Here is a 7,295-nt window from a genome sequence, read left to right as displayed (position 1 = left end):
TTTGAGGGTGGATGAAAATCTCAGTCTTGGAAGCATAGAAACTTCAGGAAAGTCTCCTTAACAAGTTTCCAAACCTGATGTGTTGGAAAATGTTTATAATCTGAGGCAAGAGCATTGTCACAAAGTCATTCTGGAGTAGACAGTAAGTCCCAGACCACTCTGTTTACCACACTATATTTGAAAATAAACATTTGGAGCTGCTGAATATTACTTAAGTGTTAAAATTCTTCTAAACTCTTACCCACACAGCTCCTTTTTTGACAGCCTGCGAAGAGGCTGATCTCAAGGGATAACACTCTAGTCTAGAGTCTAATTTTGCTTCCCTATTTTTGATCTTTCCTAAAAAGTAAAGACCTCTTGACAGGCCATACCCAAAGACCTTGAGGACTACTATTTCAATATGTTCAGACAAAGTCGGGCCCTACCTTAGTCACCATTTCTTTTTTAAAAGAGCAATGTGTAGGAGCTGGAGTGAGAATTCCAGTGTTTAAGAGCACTGTATGCTCTTCCAGAGGACCCAAGTTCAGCTTTCAGCACCTGCATTCTTGTGCACATACCCACACACATATACTCATGAATAAGAATAAATCTTTTAATGAAAATATAGACAAGAAGAAGTAAGAAAGGAATGCTGCATAGATAAGGCTCTTGGAATAACAACTAAAAACTCAGAAAACTAAACATTTTCCTCATTCAATTTCAACCACATGCAAATGTTTATGAATCCTATTTTCAGTGTCTCATTACCAAGGACTCCACTTCCTATAAGAAAGCATAGACACCTCCAGCATGGGGTCCCAGGAAGAGACAAAGGTCTTCCATGACTTCCTTTGCTGACTCAACACTTCTCTTCACTTGAAGTTCCTGGAAATACATTTCTGATCCCCAGTGAAAATCATCAACCTTGTCAGTAAGCACGTTTACCCACTTAGGCACTTCACTGTCCCCACTAACTTTCCATGTGTGTGTGTGTGTGTGTGTGTGTGTGTGTGTGAGAGAGAGAGAGAGAGAGAGAGAGAGAGAGAGAGAGAGAGAGAGAGAGAGAGAGAGAATGACTCCAGACATGCCAGGTTAGCTAGCTCAACAGCTTCAGATCTGTCTTCACCTTTCATCTTATCACAGGAACACTGGGATTACAGGTGTACACTACCACACTTGACTTTTACACAACTTCAAGGAATTCAAACTTAGATCCTTACATTTGCAATGGCAATTTCATTATGTTTATATATATATATGTATATATACATATATACATATATATAGTGTTTAAATTTTTCAGTAATACTGAACCTCAGATTCAGTGTTTATAATATGGAAGGAAGGAAGATTGTAAGACAGAGATTACAAGTAAACCAATCAGACACGGTAGCCAACTCTTCTAACACTAGCACTCAGGAGGACTGCCACAAGATTGAGGGCAAATTGATCCAGAAATCAAATTACATAGAAAACTCCTCTCAAAAATATAAAAGAAAAGCATTAGTACCTATTTCTTCAGACAGTAAAGATGTCAAACATTTTAATGACTTCTTGTGGTGGAGTATACGTGTAATACTAGCTCTCTAGAGGCAAAGGCAGAAGGATCACATGTTCAAAGTCGTCCTGAGGCAGGCAAGACTAGGATATAGTTTAGCAGCATGGGACTTCCTTGGCTGGGGCTATGTATACAACACTTCTTCTAATAATGAACATGACAACCTATACATCGTTACCTGTACAGACTCTATACATCTCATTAAACAATGTACCGGCAACCTATCTACAGTAGCTTAGGGCCCCTATCTACAATGAGATACATAGATGCCTGCTTTAAACAATGGAAACAAGTTATTCTCTTCAGCTGAAGAAAGGTTCTATATTTCTACCCTAGCTTTCCCCTTGGAAATGACACAGGGGCCAATATATTCACTCCAAAAAACTTGGTCACTATGGGTATCTTGGGTCACCATTGTTTGACAATTCTAAAACCCAGGGCTAAAAGAAACAGAAAGTTTATTTTGAGGATATGACAACCATAAAACTTTCAAGATAGAACCTCCAGCCAAAGATATTTTGATAAGATGCCTGTAGTTGGGGCTGGTGAGATGGCTCAGCAGTTAAGAGTACTGGCAGTTCTTCCAGAGGACCTACATAGTGGCTCACAACTATCTATACCTCTAGTTGCAGGTGATCTGTTGCTCTCTCTGGCCTCCACTGCTACCACATAGTCACATAACACAAACACATACATGTAGACAAAACATCTATCCATATAAAATCAAAGGAAAGAAATATGGTTGTAGTTAAAGAAACTAAAATGCACAAAGATGTTTTCCATGAGCTTGTCAGGTCTGCTTTCCTACCATATGAGGAGAAAAAGGCTTTTTTAAAAAAATGTTTAGCTGGGCAGTGGTGGTCCCAGCACTTGGGAGGCAGAGGCAGGCGGATTTCTGAGTTAGAGGCCAGCCTAGTCTACAGAGTGAGTTCCAGGACAGCCAGGGCTACACAGAGAAACCCTGTCCCGAAAAAAGAAAAAAACAAGAACAAAAAAAAATTATTTATTAGCCTATGGAAAATGACAGCTATAGAAAGGAATATGAATCAAATGCTGTTTTTGTACAAATGGCTGATAATGGTGTCTTAAATTATAACAGAAAGACTATCTGGGCATGTGGAGAGATCTGGAAAATGGAGGATTGGCAGGTCCTTTGCCATGATTTGAATATATCTAGTCCCTTGTGAAAATAAGCTGGAAAAGTAACACCCACTAGGACATTTTACGTGAGCAAGAAGGATGGCTCCATGGGTATAAAGCACCTACTATCAAACCTGAGGATATAGGTTCAGTCTCTAAGATTCACAAGGTAGAAAGAAAGAACCGACTCCTGCAAGTTGTCCTCCAACCTCCAGACACATCACAGTGTGCCTACACACACACACATACAGATTCAATGAGGAAATAATGTAAGAGTAATTTTTAGTCAAAGGAGGGGCCAGGGTGATAACTACAAGAGGATTTCAACTCAACCTTCCATAAACTAGGAACTAGGTTCCTGTCATGCATGAGTTACCTATAAGGGATCTGCCATAATAACTAATGGAACTGTGTCTCCTGAACTGCACACAGTCTTCTTTATGGTTATTAAATTAGTGCACGGAGTGATGGGAATTCCGACGCTTTCATACACACTCTGCTTTAGTTGATTCTCCTGCCTCACTTTCCTCTCCTGCGCCATCATAACTGGTCTCCCCTTTCACTTTCATGTCTCCTGTACTCTATGGCTCGTTTTGCTTGCCTTCCTCATCCCAACCTGCCATGGTCTGGTTTCTAGCTCCATGACCTGTAACCCATGCTGACACCAACACACAAACACATTTACAAAAACCTCAAGTTTGAATCTGCATATGAGAGAGGAAATGTGATATTTGCTAGAGTCTGGGATGCCTCGATATAATAATTTCCAGGCCCATCCATTTGTCCTGCAAATTTCAAATTTTCATTTATCTTTATGGTGGATTAAAACTACATTATACAGTGGAGTGTATGCCTTATTTTTTAATCCATTTAATCTGTTGACACACTGACTCCATTTCTTTGCTACTATGAATAAAGCACCAATAAACAGAGATGTCAGCAAGAAGACCATAAGAAGATGGCTTTCTTCATCTTGGTCCACAATCTTCAATATAGGAGAAAATAGACTGATACAACTATGGAAACCCATACAGAGAAAACAAAGCTGTGAACAAGAGTCGCTGCTCTACGTGTTACACAACTTCGGCACAATCCAATCTGCTCACAACTTCAGCACAATCCAATCTGCTCACAACTTCAGCACAATCCAATCTGCTCTGGGCAGAACGTTGGCTGGCTGAAACCTAACAGCCACCAAGAGATGAACAGGACAAGGATCTATGCTGAGCTCAGCCCCGCCCCCAGGGACAGCACTGAACAGTCTACACCCCCCGGGAGGCGGGGTGCTAAGGATGTTAGTAACCTGACAACACATTATCCTTCCTGCCTCCTGGACTCCATCCAACACCTACTATTTCCGACTTCCGGCTTGTCCCAGGTCCTCCTCAGAGTATCAGTGACCCAAACAGGTCACAGCAAAGTAGAGGCTTTGTAGCTTGGAGTCTCTGAGCTGTGTACACTGGGTCTGGATAATGGCAATGTAAAGAGAAAAGGGGAAGGGGGCTTATCTCGATTTACAGTGAGGTTCCTCCTCCTGCAGATGCAGGACTGGATGATTTGCACAGCTCTGGCACCTCTAATTCACTAACGATTCAAGACCCTCCCTCTGAACCCTGAAAGATTTCAGAAAAGTTCCCGCACAAATAACAGATCAGAGCATCAGCACCTTAGTAAGCTATTCCGGGGCATTTTCAACTGGTGCAGAACTCTCTCTCGTACTGAGAATTAATAGAATTTAAACAGAACTGGCCCCTGGCTCTCCAGAGAGGACACTGATTTCCCTCTCTTTACTGGCCTTCCAGCTTTCTACTGGAAACAGGTCAGAAGTTTGCTCAGGGAATTCCTTACTCTACGACTCCTTAAGACAATGTCTGATGTTGTAACTTTATTTGGATTAAAATATTTTCTTCTGGAGGAAGGATCACAAGACTCAGGAAGTAAAGGTGACATAAATGAAACGTACAAGGTGTCTGAGGGTGAGAATGTTTAGGTGTCTGAAGAAGGTATCAGATCTAGAGCCATAGTTACAAAAAGTTATGAGCCATCCAGCTGGGATGCTGGAAAGGAGACTCGGGTCCTCAGCAAGAATGCATGCACTGTTAACTGCTGAGACCTCTCTCCATATCCTAATTAAAATTCCTAAACAAAAGAAGGCAACAGAATCAGGAACTCAAGGCCAGCTTCAGTTACAGCAGAGTTCAAAGCTTACCTAGGCTAAGTGAGAATGTGTTGCATGCCCCACTCTTACATACACAAAATAAATACATAAATAAAACTGTAAACAAAAATGCATTTTCACACTTAGAAATTAGGAATTGGAACATCCTAGGTGGACTGAGAGCTGGAGAGATGGATCAGCAGTTAAGGGTGCTTGCTCCTCTTGAGAGGCACCTGCGTTTAGTTCTCAGCATGCTTGTAAAGTGTGTCTGAAGCACCTCTAACTCCAGCTCCAGGGGATCTGACACCAGACACCCTCTTTCGTTTTCTAAGGGCACCTGCACACATGTGTAAGTGCATATTCACCCTCCCCCCTCATGCATAAATTTTAAAAAGTAAGCTAAGAGAGACTTGCATCCATTTTTCTCTCTTGCTGAAGCCTTCCATCACATGAGGCTCATTCTTTTTAACCTCCTCCAAAACAGCAGGGTGTTATCATGGAGTCAGTGATGTTGCCCACCAAACCTTAAACCAAAAACCTTGATCTTGGAGTTTAGAACTTTAACAAAAGCAAGTAATCTGCTTTATAAATTAGCCAGTCTTCATTATAGAAACAAACAAAACAAAACAAAACAAACAAAAACGAATGAAGAACAGCAGATATACAACTCTGAGTACATGGGAGGCAAGGAGTTGTTGGAGGTTTGAGGGGATATTTTTTCATTGACAAGCCAAGGAATTAGGAAACATTGACTGGCATAGCCAGGACATACACAGCAATCAGCGAGTATAGTGCTTCCAGATCTGACAACCTCCTCATTACTGTAAGTGAGGAAGCCACAACAAAAGCCATAACTGTACACCAGGGCAGCAAGCAGATGAGGATAAACGCTCACAAGAAAACGTTTTTATTATGAGCGACATACAAATAGAAGCCAGCTATTATCTTAACATGCAAAATGGTCAAAACACAGTCAAAAAAATGAAGGACGGGGACCAGTACCTTGGGGAACTGTGAGAGGCTCCAGGAGAAAGGACAGGGGGCCTTTTTACTCAAGTGTGGTTTTTGTTCCCTGGATTGTTCTTGGATGTGGTTTTAGGCCTCCTGTGACAAACATTTACATTCAATTTATAAGACACTCATTCTTGCTGGGTGTCAGAACCGAGTCTGATGGAAGGATGTGCTGATTGCTGTCCTCAGTGCACACTGGATCTGGATTGTAGCCCTTTGCCTTTCTGTTGTGCTTTCCTGAAAATAATCTATAGTATGTGTCAGGCTATCATGTGAGAGTTGGTCTGTCCTGAGAAAGCTCTGGAAAAGGCTGCTCTGCTGATATTTAGAATCTTACTGATGTTTGTTTACTTGTTTTTCTGAACTCAACAAACCTTCTTTGGATCATCGCTTTCTTTGTTACATTCCTGAATAAAAGTGGACTGAAACCGAAATAAAGTTATCTACAGCATCAGACTGTAGTTTGCCCCATTCTTTCAGGTCCTTAGATCTCAGGTCCAGTAGAGAAGATTTGCACAGGTCAACTGAAAGTCAGCAAAAATTAATAACTTATCATCCTCCTACCTCTTGCAGGGTAGCAGTTTCCTCCTAAATTGAAATGTTCCATCCTACAGGGAAGCTCCTTAAGCCCAAAGCATGTCAAACAGCTTCAGGGAGTCCATGAAACTGTTCAGACTCACAGGGCCCTGCTTCCCAAAAGTAAACCATAAGCCTTCAGAGAATCATTCTCAGACAAGCCAAAACGAAGACTGTAAGGCCAGACCAGGCAACCACCAGGAAGAGGCAGAAACTAGTGGGGCTGCCTGGAAGAGTCATGTGGAAGGCAGGGATATTCTCCAACCTGGTGAGCTGCCCACAGGCTGCATAGTGTGCCGGGGTTCCCAGTTTTTGTGAGTTCTCATTCATGCTGTGGTGGCCTGTGGTTATACAGCTGTCTTTGAATCATATCTTATAAGACACAGAGCAACTGCGACACAGGTGGCAGGCAACCTGACACCTAGAACAGCAGTCACAGGTTACAGAACATAAGCCACCTTCTCACTTTTGCCTTGGTTGGATACCTTGTTCAGACTTCATGCTCTGATTGGCTGGAAATCTTGGATCCACACTCTTCAAACAATGGGACACCTAAGCTGGGAGAGATAAGAAAACTGTGGAAACCTTCATAGCTGCTCCTACTGTCAGGATGACCCATACTCAAACTCGCTGGTGCTGGTAGCTCTTCTTTACCTCAACTCCTGAACCCAATAGGAAACAAAGATGTGCTGAGCAGTTTAGGATCTCCACACAATGACAGCAAAAGGAAAAGATTCTGGTTGTTTTAGAAAGTTTCTACTGAGCCTCCTGAAAGCCCAGTTCTCTTGAACCAGAGCCCTGATAGCCTGGGACCAAAATAGCAGCTCGATGGCTAAGCTCTGAAGAAGAAGAAGAAGAAGAAGAAGAAGAAGA

The sequence above is a fragment of the Mastomys coucha genome, unplaced genomic scaffold (assembly GCF_008632895.1).
Source record: "Mastomys coucha isolate ucsf_1 unplaced genomic scaffold, UCSF_Mcou_1 pScaffold4, whole genome shotgun sequence".
NCBI classification, from domain to species: domain Eukaryota; kingdom Metazoa; phylum Chordata; class Mammalia; order Rodentia; family Muridae; genus Mastomys; species Mastomys coucha.
The sequence above is the reverse complement of the archived record's forward strand: the minus strand, read 5'-3'. Positions refer to the sequence as shown.